The 20,329-nt window shown below is 40.3% G+C and overlaps 1 protein-coding gene across 4 annotated transcripts in view; it reads right to left on the minus strand.

The window, feature by feature from the left end:
• The window catches only part of KDM4C (lysine demethylase 4C), a 431,136-nt gene that overhangs the window by 274,353 nt on the left and 136,454 nt on the right, over positions 1 to 20,329 (minus strand). The gene's annotated exons all lie outside the window — the stretch shown is intronic.

Below are 20,329 nucleotides of genomic sequence, written 5' to 3' on the forward strand. Positions count from 1 at the left end.
GATGAATGAGCACATCAGTAATAGAGAATACACGGAAGAGCTAATTGCAACTTACATTTTTGACAAACAAGTGGTAGTAAACTTCCCCATTTTCACAGAAGTCTGGGCTCAGTTATCAGCTTCTCTTTGAATCTGAAGCACATCTCCCATAATAAATAACTACTGGACATCTTACATAGCCATGTGAAAGCGCATAAGGAATACTAATACGACAGCTCATTGCTTTTTCATCAAGTTCATATAATTTTTTCTTAGCATTTACTTGAAGGTGCTCTTTTAAAGTCTGAAATAATACATTAAAAAATAACATTTGTCTGGCAAAATGTAATTTATGAGGTTATATTGCCCTCTGCTGATGAATTATTAAAATTAGACTGAAAACTTAAATTTAGGTCCCAATTGATTGTTTTGAATAAATCTTTTAAAATAATGTGTTGTTCTAAAATTGAAGTACTTGCTTTTCCATGATATAATTCCAACAGACCCCAAACGTCAGTTCTGCTTTGTAGAGGATTATCAACAAACAGAACAATATGAACAAACAAAGAAAGAGGAAACATCCAATTTTAGACTTTTCTGTTCCGTGGGTTAGAAAATATATTTAGCTAATTTCATTCTAGTCTAAAATACAATTTATTTGCGGAATCCCACCTGAAATTACTTACCACAAAAAAAGTTGGGCCATTCAAACTATTTTAAATTGTATTTTATTATAGTTATTTTCTCTTTCAAGTGAATCCAGCATGTTACTACAGTTCGAACACAATAAATAAAATAGAGCACTACTTTTAATGGGCAATTTTTAGGGCGAAATGTTTAGGAGAGGTTAAGAAAGTATATTCACAGATCTATATGGAATAATACTATGATGAAAAAGACATTTATAGATGATAAATTATATGCTATTTCCTCATATAATCTCTGAGTTGGATTTACACTCATGTAACATTTGATTTAAGTAGATTTAGGCCCTCTGTTTTTATACTTGTATGTCATATAGCAGCAACAAAATGTCGGTGGTAATGAACAAGTAATACATATTATAATTACTACTACTACTAATAGATCGCGGTGCCAGAAAGGCCCACTTGGATCATCTGGCCTGACAATCTATAATCCTCCAAAATACAGTGGAGGTCATTCTTTTTGGCCTTGTCTAGACCAGTGGTTCTCAACTAAGGGTCAAGGGCCCCCTGGGAGGTTGAGAGTAGTTTCACGGGGTCCGCCAAGCATGGCCAGGTAAGACTTGCAAGGGCTCAGGGCAGAAAGCCAAAGCCCTGCCATACGGGACTGCACCCTGGGGCCCTGAGTCCCACCACCTGAGACTGAAGCCAAAACCTAAGCAATTTAGCTTCATGATGCCTCCTGTGGTGTGGGGCCTCAGGCAATTACATTGCTTGCTACCCCCTAATGCCAGCCCTGGTTTTTATATGCAGAAAAACAGTTGTTGTGGCACAGCTGGGCAGTAGAGCATGTTGGGAAGGGGGCTTAAAAAGAAAAACGCTTGAGAATCCCTGGTCTAGACTACTGCTAGGGTTTTTTTGCCCCAGTAAGGTTATCTGAGTGCAACTAGTTTAATTCAATTGAAGAACTTTATCTACATGGATGTTAAATCAGGTTAACACGTTTATCCTGACTTTAGCAGTTATAGCCTAAGCTCCCCACATGCTAAAGTACAATTCCTCTGTTTTGACTAGAGTCCGAGAACATGTGAATTAGACTGAGCTAAGAGCTAACATCACATCTTAAATCCTAGTCTAGACAAGGTCTTTGTGATTTATCTACCCTCTTCTAGAAATCGTGTACAGAAAATAGTAATACTGTCTAAACAAAACAATACATTGTCCCTACTGTTCTACCACGGCCGGCTCCAGCATGTTTTGCTGCCCCAAGCGGCAAAGAAAAAAAAAAGATGAAGCCGCAATTAACGGCACTTCGGCGGCTGCTCTATGGCCATTGCTTCAGTCTTCGGCGGCAATTCGGCAGCCGGTCCTTCTTCCCAAGAGGGACTGAGGGACCCACCGCCAAATTGCCGCTGAAGACACGGACGTACAGCCCCTTTTCCATAGGCTGCCCCAAGCACCTGCTTCCTGCAATGGTGCCTGGAGCCGGTCCTGTGTTCTACACAAAAGTATAAAAATTCAAGTTTCTGTAATTTTGCTTTTTCACAGCAGCATCCTTCTGTAATATTCTTCAATCACAAAAGGCGACATTAAAGCAGTGTTTCCCAAACTTGGGACACCGCTTGTGTAGGAAGAGCCCCTGGCAGGCTGGGTCGGTTTGTTTACCTGCCGCGTCCGTAGGTCCGGCCGATCATGGCTCCCACTGGCCTCAGTTCGCTGCTCCAGGCCAATGGACCTACTGGCTGCCACTTCTAGCAGCTCCCATTGGCCTGGAGAGGTGAACTGCAGCCAGTGGGAGCCGTGATCGGCTGGACCTGCGGACATGGCAGGTAAACAAACCCACCCGGCCCGCCAAGGGCTTTCCCTACACAAGTGGCATCCCAAGTTTGGGAAACACTGCATTAAAGTAACATTTGGAGTCTGATTTAAATCAACAAATGCAAGGAAGCAATGGTCTAAACCAGTAGTGGGCAATCTGCGGCCCATCAGGGTAAGCTGATTGACTGCGGGACACAAGACATTTTGTGGATGTTGACAGTCCATAGGCACAGTACCCTACAGCTCCCAGTGGCCGTAGTTCACTGTTCCTGGCCAATGGGAACTGTGGAAAGCGGTGGCCAGCACATCCATTGGCTGGGAATGGTGAACCGTGGCCACTGGGAGCTGCGGGGTGCTGTGCCTGCGGCCGGTCAACATCCACAAAATCTCTTGCGGCCCAAGATCAGCTTACCCTGATTGGTTGCATGCAGTCCATGGGCCACAGTTTGCACAACACTAGTCTAAAATAATAAACTTTTGATTGCCCTACTGTAACCAAATTCTACGATCATTTTATTTTAAAAGTTATTCACACCGAGTTCAACAAATAAAATATGATGAAATAAGCATGGTCATTTAGTAACATGATTTTCTATTATTTTCATCTTGCTCATGCCTGAAAAGTATGTGAGGTTTTTATTTAACTGAGGACACAAGTATTTTTTGTGTGTGACATTCATGTGTACAGCAAGAACTATGTCAGAAAGCAACAGAAAATATGGAGCTTGCATTAACCTTACATTAGTTTTTAAAATAGCAGACAGCAAACCAATCAACGTGTACTGGTGGAGGGATTAAACTGCACTACTCAAGGACATTTGCAAGAGGGACTTAACTTTCAGCATCAACACTGCTAGCGGGAAAGATGGAACTAGCAACAGCCCACTCTAAAGGGCTACACTGTGCCAAGAAGTGAAAAGGGGGAAGAGAGATGGCTGAGAGGGAGGGGAAGTGAGCAAAGAGGAACGTGCAGCAGGTCACAGGAGCTAGTAGTGCACCAGCTTCATCTTCTGGCCTTGTGCCTTACTCTTGTGGTATTTGTGGCAAGTGATATTTGAAGATTCTAAATGAGAGTCAATCCAGAAATAAGACTGCCTCAATGTGGGGATTTGAAGGGTGAGGGTATGCGTGGGAGCACTAGACGGAGACTAGAGTGTGGTAGTGGTCCTCCTTCCTGTAGAAACATATGGAGAAGACACCAGAAAAATATTTTCAAATGAATGTCTTAAAAATGAAGCCTATTCATTTTGCTAAAAATTGCAATCAGGGATCTTACCTGGAAAAGTGTCCCAGACCACATAAACACATTTCCAATTAAGTAAAGATAAGGACTTCCTACTTTTAAAATCTCTGTGGGTAGGGGATCCAGCTACCCCGGAGTTGATATGATAAATCAAAAGATTAAAGAATACCCTCAGCTAGAGTCTTGAGCACATTGTTAACACTTAAGTGAAGTAATCATTACTGACCATTTCTCATACCTAACTTTCAATAAGAGTTCTTAAGTCAGATGGTGCCAGTTTCAATTGTGTCTTAAATCAATCACTGTAAATCTCTTCGTTATTTCAAAAATGATCCAACTTGGCTTAAATATTTCTTGGCTGGAGGCCTTTATAAAAAGTGAAAGCCAACATAATCGTCAATGGTCTCTTCTCTGTTTTTGAAGCAGCTGTCCTTAGTATTTAGCAATAGGAAGTGAGAAGAGACCTCGGATCCAACACTGACCAAGAGATCATAAATTTCTCCTGATAATTACAGTGGAACCTCAGAGTTACAGAATCCTCAGGAATGGAGGCTGTCCATAACTCTGAAATATTCTTAACACCGAACAAAGCGCAGTTCGGGTTCCAGATCCAGCAGCTGACACTCCAGGCCAGGCTTCAGAAGCAGCTGAGCTCCCTACTCAGGTCAGGCATGACTTTGTAAGCTTGTCCCCCTCCTGGCGGGGGGGGGGGACAGAGAGAGAACAGCATGTCACCCTCCCCTAAAAACAGTATAGCACAGCCCCCTCTCAGTGGCAGAGAGGGGTGAAAGCAGTGCAAATCCCAGCACTGCTCCTGCTCTGCTGGCTGGCTCTGCGTGGAGGTGGGGACAGGCAGCCCAAATGTGCTTACCTTTAAGATGCAATACATGCACAGTACAGTATTTTTTTTCCATCTCTGCTGCTGCCTGATTGGTTACTTCAGGTGTCATTTGCTGTCAAGTTGATCAGTCAAACTGTAAGCCTGGTGTTCGTACCTTTGAGGTTTTTACTGTCACCAAGTCAGAATGCTTCAGAAAGAAAGGGGAGACCTCTCATATTGCTATCTGTGAAGGTCTGTCTTGGCAGAGCTTGGCACACTGAGTGTGTGAAAACCATGGACACTGTCAAAGATTACACATTGTTGACAGTGCTTAACACAAAGCCATTTACCTGTATATTGGTGCATAAGAAAGAAAACCACATAAGATAACTTTCTGTGGTTTGAAAGTTCTGTGGTGTTCAGTCTAAAGCATATTAGGAATTGCCTGTTACGGAGTCCACTCACCAGAACGGTGCCGCCTGCTGGCCCTCTCAGGGATTAGCTCTCTCAGCAAGTGCGCCCTCTCCTGTTGTCCTCTCCAGCTGCAGACCCGCCTCAGTCTAAGTCCCTCAGTGTACTCTTCATGACTTGGCCCTCTGGCTGTGCCACCATCCATGTTTTCCCCCTTCTAGAGGGAAGTATCTCCCAGTTTTATAGCCCATCCACTTCCCCAGTTGGCAGTTACTGTGGGTTCCGGCTCAGAGACCCTGTAAATAGCAGCCTCCTGCTGCCTCTTGTTCCTCTCACTGCTGCTATGTCTCCCTGAGACACTTCCCCCTGTCCCCAGCACCTTCTGTGTCCTTCCTTAGGGCATGCAATTACCCGGTTTCTGCAGCCAGTCAGGAGCTCCTTTTGCTCCCGCATCTCTGCCAGCAGTTGCTCTGTCCAAGGTGCTGAAGGTCTCTCAGCCTTCTAGAGACAACACCTGCTCCTTGAACTCCCAGCAGCAACTCCCAATAGCAACTAACTGTCTCTGGCGCTGCAGCTCCTTTTTATATGAGCCCACTGGGCCCTGACTGGCCTCTCCCTGCACAGCCTCCATGGGCTGCTTTTAACCCCTTCCTTTCTGGTGTGGGGTAAACACTCCATCACACAGCTTGCCACAGGTTCCCCCGCCCTAACAGCAATTTCTTTTATTTTTCAATTTGTCAACACTGCAAGAAGCTACTTCCACAGCAGGCCAACAACACAAACTTACAATAAGCAATAGCCATCCTAGTTCATAAAAAATAAAAATCAAACTGACCATTCATCCACCCTCAAATCATTTTCTAGTTTCAGATTAGGCTGAATACAGACCCCCAACTCTTCCCTCCCTTTTTCATATCTTAGCATCTTCCCTGCATCTTTGAACAGGTTCCCCTCCCCACAATGCCCGAACTGTCCATCCTTAAAGACTGTGTATTAATTATAATTTGCAGTTATATAGCACATTTTAACTGATGATCTCAAAGAACTTTATAAAGGTCGATACAATTAAGGGGCTTGCTCAACTGTACACAGATCACCTGATATTGTGACTTCCAAATCACTTTAAGAGTGAAAGATTGCTGCCTCAGCACACCTGACATCAACTCTGCTAGGCCCTGGTGACCAAGAAATACAAATTTCATGTGCTCTGGGGCACATTAGCAAATGGAGGACCAAATAGATTATAAAATACTAGCTTCAAAATGAATGTATTTTTATACAGAAAAAACAAAACAGTAGAATCAAAGCAATTTTTAGTTCCGCTTTTGTAATTTAAAAATGGTCCAGCCAAACCCAGCAAAAGTCTTGTATGCAAAGCTTCTGTCTGAAATAGGTTATCACGAAGTAGAAATAAAGTTTATAAGGCAGTGACATAAGTTAAACAATGGTGCTGTAAGAAACTTAGAACACGCTGAACAAAAGTAAAACTTTGAATCCAACATCTCTCATTCTACTTCAGTTACAATTCCAAATGACAAGAAATCATATGGAGGCCTTACATACTGGAGAGCCCTTGAGAAATAACAATTATGTATGTAGCCTGACCTTGTGCTCTTCCTTCTTAAAAGCTATTTGTCAAAAGCCTTCAGACTTTCCATTATATTAAATTCAACTCCAGTGATTAATCTACATGTGGACTAAAACGATGATGTAAGAAATGACTTGAAATGGGTCATATTTATCTTCTTGCTTGCTGTAAATTTACCAAGCAACTAGGGAACATGATAGATACAAACACTCGGGCTGATGCAGACTCTTCTTGTCATTAGATTTATTGGAGCATATACAGTACTGTCGGCAGATCTCTGCACATCTGCTTTGTTCAACTGCAAAACATCAATGATCAGACTCTTCATGGAGGAAATTAAAATGAGAAGTATTAAAAAAAATCCCATTAAATTCACTGACAAATTAATGTCAACATTCTCAGATACAATACCTCGTAAGAAGCCATCAGCAGCACCTACATCTATTTTAAACTTGTTGAAAAACATCTCCTGTTATGAGAAAGTTCTTATGGTGGCTATGTCCCTCTTGTAATTACTTTGTAAGATTTTTAATGCCCTATATTACAATATGTTTAACCTTGTCAACTTTAAATATAATAGTTTCTTTCTCTGTGGATCAATAAAGCTCAAAAATGGTGTCACACAAAAAGTGCATACCAAAAAAAAAAAAGAGGAATCCATCAGTCTTTTCATTACACACTTCTGTCATCAAGAGTTTGTAACTTGGCTGTAACAATTTGCTTGGGGCTAAAACCTGACACAGAAGCTGTAATCCAAGGCCAAATTGCTTTTAAAATATTCAAAACAATCTCTTAATCCATTTATAAATTATAAAAGAGGGGAAAGGAGGCAAAGGGGAATAACTTCTGCTGCACTTTGTTTCTTTGTTTGCATTCCGAATTACACCTTTAACACGAAATTTTGCAGGCTGTTAATGCAACAGACCAATGCTCTTTCAGAATTAAAAAAATGTAAGAGCCTTAATAACATTTTAAAAAATTGTGCACATACTGTATTTTTAATATAATGTTTAGTTGTTTCAAACGGTAGTACCATAGTTAATGTCTACATTGGATAAATCAAATGAAAAATATATTAGATCATCATTAATTCGCACTAATGACTGGAAGACCCATTGTGAATTAGTTTTTTGGGAGGCATTAATAAATAAGTGAATAAATGCAGCAAACAAGCAAGAATAATGCATCACAGGTATTTTGCTCATTTATTTTGAGAACTGTATGGTAATTTAGTTTTATTTATGTTAATATTTTATAATGTGCAACTAAATGCACTGTAGTATATTTAGTAAAAACAACAACTTAATAATACAAATCCTCACTACGATACTGTACTCCTAAATCTAATCAATCCAGAGACTGATTTGGCACACATCATAGCTGTATTTGAGCACACTATCACTACTACTATCCATTTTATGTGGAAAGTACTATAGTAATGGGCAGTAGCATAACACCTCTATTTAGATAGATCCGTCTTAAGCAGTGTTTAACAGAGATCTGAATAACAGAGGGAGTTCACCATTTCCTGTGGGTATACGTCGTCATCACAGACATTGTGTCACATGGCGAAATATTACTTTGTAAGATGATACATGGCATGAGTTAGACTATGCACACATGAATGTGTCTGAAGGGAGCTGATGGACCCAAGCAGACTTATAGCCAGCCAAATAAGTATGTATGTGAACAAGCACAGAGAGTGCAGACCTGTGAAGACGAACACTCTTTTGCTACTTCTGATACATCATCCACACCCATATATACCACCATAGAGTGCTATGAGCACAGAGGGAATGGACAGGGCTGTTCTGATGCAAATAATTTTCAACAATAAAACCAAGGCCTCACTGGCTCAGCATCTCTACACTGAGGAGCTGATGTCAAGTCATGGGCCTCTCTAAGGGCTGGTCTACACTGGGGGAGAAATCGATCTAAGATACGCAACTTCAGCTACGTGAATAGCGTAGCTGAAGTTGAAGTATCTTAGACTGAGTTACCTACCATCCTCACGGCGCAGGATCGACGTCCGCGGCTCTCCCTGTCGACTCCGCTACCGCCGTTCACATTGGTGGAGTTCCAGAGTCGACAGGAGCTCGTTCGGGGATCGATATATCGCGTCTAGATGAGACGCGATATATTAATCCCCGAGAAATCGATTGCTACTCGCCAATACGGCTGGTAGTGAAGACGTACCCTAAGTTATTGGTTAAGTACCACCAGCTTGCACTAATCACGCCAGGACAGACACCTCCTTGAATTTCCTGGCTCAGCATTTCTATCTGGCTGGGCGAATGTCAATCTACACAGGGTAAAATCCTGGCCTCACTGAAGTCAATGGCAAAACTCCCATTGACTTCAGCGGGATTAGATTTCAACCAAGCCCCTTGAGAGGCAACTGCCTCAACACTTCCTCTTGCTGGGATGATGCCTAGGCACAGGCTTCTGTAACATCACCAATTCAGCATCTGTAGCTTGCTGTGCTAATGCCAAGGCATCCGTCAGGTTAGCAGCTCAACTCCCTTCAGCAGACCTTCTTTCAACAAAAGGTTCTCCCTGCCCTAGTATCTCATAAATGTAACCAACCCCGCTTTATACCTTCTTCCCATCCCCCACCCCCAAACAGACCCAGGAGTCTACCCTCTGTCTACCTAGTTATAGCTGTACATAGATGCACATATTTACTTTTTCTTTATCTTTTGTAATAGTTTACCTAGCTGCTAATAATACAACTACAAAAGAAAAACAAGCTATAATTGTATATAAACTCTAAAAGGCCCTACGATTATGCACTATGAATGTTACTTTGCGAGTTTGACATAATACAATGAATTTTTCATTCTGGAATTGTTTTCTGCATGCTATAGGTACTATGGCTATAGTATTATGAGGTGGCCTAGTATTAGCCAGAGAAACTCTTATCAGGGCAACCAAATCCAAGACTGAACTCCATCCTTCAACCCTGTCCTGGAAGACAATGACTAAGAGCTCTCGCACACTCTCAGGGAGAAATAGGGAAAGATTTCTAGAGCGCAATATAATGCTAATCATTGGAGCCATTTTGGAAGCAAGTGTTGCTAGCCTATAGAGCAGTGGTGGTCAACCTGGAGCCCGCAGGTTGACCACCACAACTGTAGAGACAGTCACAACCAGGTTGATCCCTGCAGCCCAAGGAGCAGGGGGCCACTTCAAAGATCCTTCCAGTGAGATGGAAACTATATTGTGTTGTTTGTAAGGAATGTTATTTTACTTACCTTTCATCCTACCCCTCCCAAAGAAAAATAAAATTATGGTCTGATTTTGGTTTTACTAAATATACATAAATGCTAATTTAATTAACATGAATTTTCTCCACAGTCATTTTCTGAATAGCTCTGGAAGGTAAAACAAAATTTTCAAATCCTAATTAAATATAAAAACCCAACTGCACTGCAGCAATATAATCAATACAAATTACATTATTTAAATATGGCAAAATTTAATGAAAGATTTCACATTACATTTGTTTTCTGTGGATTCAAAGCTTTCCAAACTCAAAATGTTTTGTAACAAATTTTATGAGCGGCACAGCTGTGAAATATAATTTCCCATTATTCCAAATGAGCAATTATATGTTAGCTACATTTATCTTTATAGAATAAAGTATAGCTTCTGTTGCATGTAGGAGTCCAGTTACAACACAAGGAAAAATCAAGTGCAGTTTCGTCTAAGTGCTGGTTCTGTACAAATGCATCAGCTTATCTATAGCACATCTCATTATTGTGTGCCATGCTGTTCAAAGTGACTGAATGGCTCTACTGAAGATATTACTTCTCTCCACTTGCAGAGACAAGCTCTTTTGGTGTGTACATGACAGAAAAATATATCTCACAGAAAATACTGACTTGCCTACAAAAATATATATGGCACTTTCCTTATACACTTAAATGTATTGTTCAAGGGCCACAGATTTTAGAAGAAGAGCATTTCAGTTAGTTATCAGCAAACTAATATTTAGAATATATAAAAAAAACTGTCTGAACCTAAAGAGCTCACAGGTCCCTATTAATTCAATAGGAATTGTATCTTTGAAAATTTAGAGCTAAGCTTAAGATCTGAGTTTGGTTAAGTTTGGATGCTTATCAAAATATGTTTTCTCTAAAGTATCTTGAAAAAAAACAGCATCAGAGGGGTAGCCCTCTCATATTAGAATATTAGGATTTTGTTTTGGCCAAGTCAGAAAGGCTGCAGGAATAGATTCTCTCATGGTATTTTTGCCTCTTGTCCCAGCTGATCCAGGAAACCCAGAGGCATGTGATTAAACAAAATATAGTCCACCAACCTTGAAAAAATGTGGGCTAGTTCCAACTTTATGTTAACTAATAAACCCTCCAGACATGGTAAATCTGAATATTTCCCAGTGTTGCAAATACACTTCCCTCATTTGTCCCAGCTGCTGTGGAACTTAAGGTACGTTATTTCTTTTAACATTTCTGTATGACCCATTTCTAAGTGCTTTCAGACAAGAACACAGAAATAGCTATCACTTCCCTGTAACGAAGAAATAATGCCAATTAGAGGATACTGGATGTAATTCACCTGGACATATGATGCACAGAAGAATAAATAGGCAGTAAAACCAGATCATCATTCTCCAAGTTTCCCTTTGTTAATAGCATCCATACACTAAACTCAAACATCAAAATGGTCATGGGTTATCCTGGGACAGAAACCCACTCTAAACAAGATGCCAACCATAACAATTAGATTGTCTAGACACTGATGGGAATAAGATGCAGATGCAATTAGCATGATTAAAGTGAACGACAATTTTTGTGTGTTCTACAGAATATATACTGTGAAGAAAAAAATAGGGTTAATAAGCATTCAATTTGGCAATCAACTAGCCTAGAACAGCACAACCTAATGGCACCCTTGGCCACCGCAAATAGGAGAGGTTACCATTATAGTCAACCCCTTAACCATATCATGGAATTATGACTGATGCCATAATCTTTACCAACCATCTTTCTCCTGTATGATAGTTGAAGGTTATTTTAAGGGATGAACCAGCATGTAATTGCCTTTGAAGCCTTCCACCCTTGTGCCCAACCAACCACAAATGCAATCAAAATCTAGTCCCCAACGATATACTCAGGATTGGGAAACAGTTTCCGCAACTACCTTGACCACATTGGCCACCCACCACACAACATGCAAAACGTATTAAACTCCCAACCAGGACTACAAAATACTTTGCAGAAAGCAAAAAACCAAAACCAAAAACACAACAACTGCTTGACCAATCTTCAGTAGGAGAAAATTCCTTCCCAGCCCAGTAAGTGACCTGCTTAGATACAAAGCAAAACAGCAGCCCTCATATCATGCAACAGCTCCTAATAAATTGGCCACACTCAAAGAGTGACAATTATAGCAAGGATGGGACACTGGTGAACCATGGCAACATCCAGCAGCAGCTTCCTATAGGAACTCCCAGGGACCAGAGTTATAGGACCTATCAGTCTCTATGCAGGCCACAAACATGCTTGTCACAGCCATCCAAACAGGAGAGAAGGCAAATGGGGAGAACCTACCTGAAACAATATGTAATGCCATAGTACAGAAGGGCCCCAGGACACCAGTTTTTTTCTGCTCTACGCACAGGGCCCATTGTGGTGACATAAGCAACATCTTGTGAAAAGCTCTCTAGTAAATTAACCAACCCTATTTGAGAAAATATACACTTTGAACATCTCAAAACATATATTGCAAAGGAAGCATTTTTACACTGTGTCAGACATCACCCATGCTTATACTGTAGGTAAAATTTGGTTGACTTATTTTATTTTTTAATAAAAACAGAGCAAGGGAAAGTGAACTCACAACATGGGGAATCTGCAAAACAATAAGGTTCCCAGAGAATCAGCAGGATCCCTAACGTAACAATACAAGTCGTGCTAGTTTCAGTACGAATACTTGTAATTATCACCAGATTCTAATGTACACCAGTGGAAAAAATTCTGAAATATGTACTTTGATTATTTTGAACTGTTTATCAGATTGAAAAATGAGATACTCTAGTTGACCTTTAAAAGAAATCATCTACATGTGCCACACCACTGATCGCTTTCTGTTCAGAAGTTTCCAAATTTGGCTCTCTGCTGCAACATATGGTGTAGCGGTATCTTTCTTTGCAGAAACCCAAGTGTTACAGTATGTATTGGTAGAGATAAGCAACAACTTCTTAGAATCCTCCTCTCAGCAATCTGGCCAGAAGGAACTGCTGAATGTTATAAATTAGTTTCCTTCTTTTTATTCTTGCAACCCCTGTTTTTGTTGGAGTTAAGACTGAATGAACGTGAGGGATCCAAGCAAATATGTAATGCAATCCATCTGCCCATCCTGCTGTTAGCTCTTTTACTATTACAACTATAGATGCTTCTGCCAGGAACCTCGATGGATGAGTTGGTGCATTACCACTTTTCTCAAGATTTTAAAATCAATTTAGTGCTAAGACTTCTCCATTTCTGAATATAAAATTGGCTTCTCCCTGACATATATGTCAGTCATGTGAATTGAAGTAATAGGTCTTAAGCAGGAAAACTGGTGTAGAACATCCATAAACAAAAATTTCCTTACAAAATACCATAATGTTTTATCTTCTTTGCAGAATGCTCTGGATTTAGAGCTGTGACTCTGCCCTGCTTTCAAAATGCTGCCAAGGTTTCACTTATCACAGATATTTATGCAAGACTACTATTGATGAATGGCTCACAGCCTTCCTTCTCCTCCTTCCCTTCCTCTGTGTGCACTCCTACTCCTAACCATTGTTATAGTCACATACAGCATTTAATTTTCATTAGGCAGATGATGGAAAATTTTGATGACAAACAGCAAGATATCACTGGATTTTCTTTATAAACATTTCCACCAAAGACACAGATATGCACTTTCCTTTAGAGGGTTTAAAATTTTATTGTTGTGAGAATATAAAGATCTAGAAAAGCATAACAAGTACAATAATTATGTCAACCAAAATTTTGTTGATATTTACAAATAAGCTAAATGGTAATGATCTTATATTAACATAGGGGATTTCATCTAGAAAGCTCCCAAAAATTTTTACAAGCTTTAAAGAATTACAGCTACAAATTACATACAGTACACACCCGATTTTCCAAAAAGCTTGCATTTAAAAACTCTAGGAAACAGGCCCTGTGGGCTTTGAGGTCTGCATTCAGAAATCTCCAATTCCTGGGTGCAGACTTCAGAATCTACAGGGTTGGTTTCCTGATTGCAGAGGACATAGATAGCTTGGTCAAAGTCAGCCAGTATTTTCTTTTCACTGTGCCCTGGGATCCCCAAGGCCAAAGAACAACCTCTTCAGTGCCAAAAAGGGTTTGCAGAACAAAGAGCTTGAACAGAGCCATATTCCAGCTAAAATGGCATTTTTTATGCAGGTCAACACTGTAGAGGCTGCACTTCAGACACTGGGAAACCAGAACATGATGAAGAGAGGATGCCAATTATCAATAGAGAGGCTCAGAGTAACCCATTTCTCAAATCAATGCCAGTTAAATGGGTCTGAATCTGCTAATCAAGAAGCTTTGTATGTTTGCATCAGCCTTCATCAGAGCTAGCTGGGGATGGGACCAGAGTAGTGACCCACAATAATTTGGACAAACCAAGAGCTGGAAATCAGAAAACAAACCAAAATGAACGTATGATTTGCTTCCAAACTGAAAAGCACAGAAATCTGATCCCAGTGCATTCTCTCCGAGCCTACATACATATGCTCAAACAGCATTGCTAGCAGCACTGCAGCCTGAAAAGCAGAAAAAAATTCCAGGAAAATACCTTGAGGGTGGGGAGACTGCATATGCAACTCTCCCTGTCTAATCATAGAGCACAATGTGAGACACAGGTAAATGTTTGATACATTTCTGATTTTATATACAAAGGGCCCAATCCTGCAATCCTTAGTCAGAGAAGAAATCTACTATAATGAATGGGACTACTGGGATGAGAACTATTCACCTCAATAACAGACACAAGCTACAGCCCTACGCGATTGATAATTGTTATTAGCAACAAAACATAAATGTATAGCTATTTGTTTACTTGATTGCAATTACAGTCCATTTGACCATGTCAAATTCGAGATCTTCAGTAAAAATAGGAGAGGTTAGGTCAGCGGTTCTCAAACTGTGGGTTGGGACCCCAAAATGGGTCACGACCCCATTTTAATGGGGTCACCAGCACTGGCGTTAATTTTGCTGGGGCCTGGGGCTGAAGCTGAAGCCTGAACCCCCACCGCCCAGAGCTGAAGCCCTTGGGCTTCAGTTTTGGGCCCCCCACTCCCCACCCGGGACAGCAGAGCTCAGCCACAGGGCTTGGGAAGGCTCGGTCTTTGATCCCCACTCCTGGGGTCGTGTAGTAATTTTTGTTGTCAGAAGGGGGTTGCGGTGCAATGGCATTTGAGAACCACTAGTTTAGATTAACACACCTAGCAATTGAGTTCCTTCCCTCTCTCCTTCCAAGCTTAAAGCCTAATGGAAAACTTTATAAAGTAGTTGCCGTTATTTAAATATGCTTACTTCAGCTTCAATAATACCTCAAGCTATTTCCTCTCCAATTCTCCACCAAAGTGCTACCGGGAGATTTTAAAAGTTGTAAGTCTAAGAAATCACATTCTGCTTCTGTGCTATTCCTCATTCCCAGCTACAAAATTAGAGTCCTGGTTCCTACAGTGAGCACCAGTACAAAATAAAAACCCAATAAAAAGACAGCTTTTGCCTTCCCTCTTCCAGTAACAGTTTCTCACTTATGACCCCTCGACCCCATTTTAAGCTGTATTTAATGTTTTTGTCATTGTCTACAAGATATAATAAACATAGTTAAAATAAAATTTCAATTATATATATATTTATTTTAGAAATAGAAGGTGACAACCTGGTCCTTTGAAGATTAGGAGGGGCACAGGAAGACCACAATGGAATAAGTTTGACACCACTACTGCTCCAGTGTAACTGAGAGCAGAATTTCATTCAATTCGTAAGAAAAATCACTCCAAGCCAACAGAAAATACTCCTCCCTTGAATGCCCTACAAACATATGTTGTTTCTTTACCTTTGACTTATTTTCTCCCTGTGCTACCTACTGATGACATCTCACTCCCACCCCTAACATATATTTGCACTTAGTATTATTGTTTATTAATGATTTATCTGGGAAGCTACTTTTTCCTCTACAAATCTTAAAAATGCTCCTTGTATATTTTCAGCAATCAACCAATATTTTTCCAAAGTCCTCTATCCATATCTTTCACCTCATGCTGTCATTACTATTTCTTGTCATAAATTCCTTCACAGCTGAACTGTTTTTTTCCTTTCAACGTCTCTAAAGAACTCTCTTAGTAATGAGAAGATATCCAAAAAGGATCTCCCTTCAATTGCTATCCCATGGAACTCCACATTGTACACACATCTTGTAACATACATGCAGCTTAGGGTGACCACCTTTTCAAAATGCAGAAACAGGACACATGCAGGAGCACGGCTCCCCTCCATGACTTCTCCCTCTTGAGGCCCTGTTCACTGACCAGGCAGGATGCCAGCGCCAGACATCAATAAGAGCTGCCCAGGGAGCCCGAACCATTGTGGGGAGCCCCAGACCCTGCACTTGCCTTGGGCAGGGTGCTGAGGTGCCCAAATGCAGCCCCCGGCCTGTTTCCCCGTCCCATGGGGTGCACCACCCAGGGCCTCAGAGAGGAGAAGGAGCTGGGGGCAGGGCCTCATGCTGAGGGAGAGCTAATGGACTGGAACTTGAAAAGTACATTTTGGGCCTGTCCTGCCCAATTAGGGACAAGTGGTCACCCTAATGCAGATGAGTCTCATTGAACAAGTCATCTACAGAAAAGAACATGCTAGAAAACCATTTTTTTAAAAATTTTTCCAACTAGTACAGTTTTGCCCCCAGTTTAGATGTGACATGATTTGTTTGCAAATATTTTTTAAACTCATTTGAATCCACGTTATTTCTAAAACTGGTTGTAAATGGTTTCCTAGCAAAACCGTTTTTTGGCTTGCAGATGTATCCTAAGTTTCATTTAATTATAGTATCTGTGAAGACTTTTGCCCAAATGTTTTATAGTTTGCCACTCCCAAAACATATGTCTGTTGTCCTGCATATCTTCTGAACACCTCCAGTATCAGTTGTTGTCTCAAGCCCAACTCTTCATTTGGGCACGTGTCCAACAAAGTTCATGGAATATTTTAAATTGTATCGTATCTTAGAGCAGTCTCTCATTATCTTGTCATTCCAGACCCAATTTTTAAATCCATTCTGAATCCAGAGTTCAAATCTTTCTCTTATTTATTTTTAATAAATGGGAACCATTCTTGCTTGGTCTATAAGAGAGAGAGAGATAAGGTCCATCTGATTTAAAAGAAATAAAAATAAAAATTGGAATTCATTTTAACTAAGATTCCACAGATGTTTGCCTTGGAGCAGAGAGCTCCTTTCCAAAGATCTTTAATAGCCAGCCCCCTAATGCAGAATGCTGCTTATCAGGTTTCTTGTAAACCTGGACTTTACCTACTTTATTTTATTTCATGTAGTTTTTTATACCATGCTTATCACCATAGCATCTGAGCACCTTTCTGTAGTGCATTAACCAATGTGACATCTGTCACGTTATTTGTTTTCTCACCCTCTCCTCACAGGGAAAAGTGTGTGCAGTGCAGCGTTGAATGAATATATAACCACAACTCATTATTTTGAACCCTCCCTTTCAAGCAGATTCCAACCCAGCAATCTTGGCTTTGAATCATACTAATCAATAGATATTCATCAGAAGATTTAAAACAAATTGCAGTGATTTGAAAAAAAAAAATTCTCCTTCCGCCTCTCCATCTAGCTACAGATTCATGCCCATGAAAAAAATTTTAGCCCGACTTCACAACAGTATGTCAGAAAAGGTCACATTTCTCTGCTGTTTTCTATGCTATTGTTTTCTTTCATATGGTTTGAGAACGCAACCTGAGCATTTGTCAGTGACATCAGGTGTCTCTCACCGCTGCATCCATGTGAAATAATCATATAAACTCAATCTGAATGAGCAAGGCACGACAGAAACAAGCAGAGTGGGTAAGCAGATCAAAAAAACCTTCACTTTTCATTAACAGATGTTTGTTGGCCAGGTTCAAATCTTTGCTGAGCAGCTCACTGTATCTCTGGTCTGTATCTGGGGAAAAGGGGAAGAGAGGAGGAGGGAGGGGTCTTTTCAGCATTTGTACATGGTCCATATTGAAACACAAGACCTGAAATTCCCCAGGGCTGCTCCCTCCTCAGTCTATAAATGCCTAACAGTAGCTACCATCCATGCAACATGTTTAACTGAGAGATGGTGGGAAAATATCAGTCCAAACCACTATTTTAAAATAGTTGTGAGGCTGAGATGTGATAGCTACCTTTGAGCAACCTGTGTTTCAGACTTAACAACAAACCTGAATTCTATGAAGGTATCTGAACAGAAACTCTTCTTAGAGCCCCAGGCTTAAATGATGTTTAATGATGAAAGGTGAGAATCAAGTGAGGCTGCTATAGCATGAGGTCTCCACGTATCCACAGAAAGAGGACTGACTCTTCTACTCTAGTCTGTGTCTTTCCCCTCCATTTTATTTTATTCCCCTACCCTTGCCCTACCTCTTCTATCTATCTAACTTGCTTTTATTATTCTCTAGCCTCCTTTCACTGTTTTCCTTGCAATTTTCTCTTCTTGAGTAGTTCACCTGATTTCAATAACATGACATATTTCATTCTCTAAGTCAGCTAGAGCAGAATGTACGTGTTGCCAGGCACACATACCAGTTTGTTTGTTTTTAACATTCTAAATAGGAATGTATTTTAACCTACCCGCTGACGATTCTCAGTACCCGAGACCTCATCATGTGCAGAGGAACAACCTTAGACAGAGACCAAATTTGAGGATTTGGTATCTCTATTGCATTAGAAACGTAAAATACCTTATTTCACAATGGAAAGGCAAGGATATATTTTATTCAGGCACTGAACTGTACTTGAGCACGACTTCTGTTTTAGAATTACTGGATGCTTGAGTGACTTATTTTTTCAGAACTCAGAAAAGACATCGACTTTAACTCTCCTAAGGAATGGATCTTTAAAAATTGCATCCAAATCTTCATATAATCATACATCTTCAGTATTAATACTGTGCCTGAGTAAAAAGGAGGCTACGTACATCCTTAGAGAGGGACCAGGCATTCCAAGTGATTGATTTTGAACTCATTCCTCAACCACTTGAAAGTGGTTAATGCTTTAGACATAAAGACAAAATGTTAGAGATGGACCCTAAGAAATGGCAAAATTTGTCAGCCTAGTATCAGGATTCTTCTTGCTACATTATATGCCAGCAAATAATTTCAATATATTTCTATTTAGCCTCCTTTGAAAATACTAGTATGTTTTACAGTGGTTTATACTTAAAAGGAGGCACATCAGGAATTCCTGATTACAATGATGAGTATTCACAGCTGTTAATTCCACAGAACTTTAGTCACACATTCCACTCCATTTTATCAGAATTACTCAAACTGTACAACACAGACTGCTCTTTATATATTCTTCCACATAATTCTAGGTTCAACATTAAGAAGTTCTGTTCATTACTGATATTTAAGTTTAAAAAGACAGTAGACGTAAAGAATACATTTTACACTAAATTCTTAGATGCTTGAGGAATACTTTTAGGTTAAAAATATTATTTCCTTTAGATCTGAGAGATTTTTTAGGATATGGAATTTAGCTCACTGAATGGCCCATGTGCCTAAGTTTTGTATATACCGTATAAAAGTGTGTCCTTTTGACTGAAACCAGCTACCCTGAATGTCTGAGACACTTTGCTAGCCAGTATGAGCTACACTACTTATCAAAGCCAGTTGTCTGGAACCCATTTTCAATAGGATAGCTGATGCGCAGATAGGTGTTTTGTGCCCTCCCATTCCCTGTTCAGATTCCTTGGTGGGCTCCGAGAGACTTCACGGAGAGAGATACTTTGTGCTGAGAATAACTATCTCCATGTGATGTGTGTGTGTGTCTCTCTCTCTCTCTCTCACACATACACACACACACACTCCCTTAATCCCCAATTCGTGGATATGTCAAGTTTCTGGTCAACATGACCTCTTCCACTCTCATATATTCTTCGGTGTTCTCTCAATGGGATGGGGCACTACAAATCAGTGGTCTTACAAGAGTGATACTTAGACCTGTGGTTCAGGAACCAAATTAGCAATCAACATTACTCAAAAGAGTAACGTGAATTCATTGTTTTATTTATTATTTTTATATATATTATTCTCACCACAAGTATTATTTTATTGGCTAAAATTGGTTAATAACATAGTAAAAGCATTCTGATTGGTTCATAACACAGGTTGATTAATAATTAAAACACAGTGTTTTAAAATGTGCTGCAAAGAGCTGCACAAAGCACATTAAAGAGCCACTTGAAGCTCCCAAGCATCAGTCTAAGTATCACCGTCCTAGAAGATCAGCTATCTTGAACCGTATCAGCTTGGTAAATCACTGCTCTCTCTCTCTCTCTCTCTCTCTCTGAGGTCAGTCTCAGCATTTCTGGCTCTATGTAGGGCAAAACAGAAAGGGAACAGTACCAAGTATCACAATTCCCTTACGTGGATGTGCCAACTTTTGGCATCAATTAGTACAGGTTTAACTATTCTAAATGGACCCAAAAAGTTACCTGGTTGCTTCCTTAGCAGCACATTCAGCAAGTCTTCATATTATTGAGTACTATTCTTATCCAA

Source organism: Chelonoidis abingdonii, chromosome 6 (genome assembly GCF_003597395.2).
Source record: "Chelonoidis abingdonii isolate Lonesome George chromosome 6, CheloAbing_2.0, whole genome shotgun sequence".
In the NCBI taxonomy this organism is placed as follows: Eukaryota; Metazoa; Chordata; order Testudines; family Testudinidae; genus Chelonoidis; species Chelonoidis abingdonii.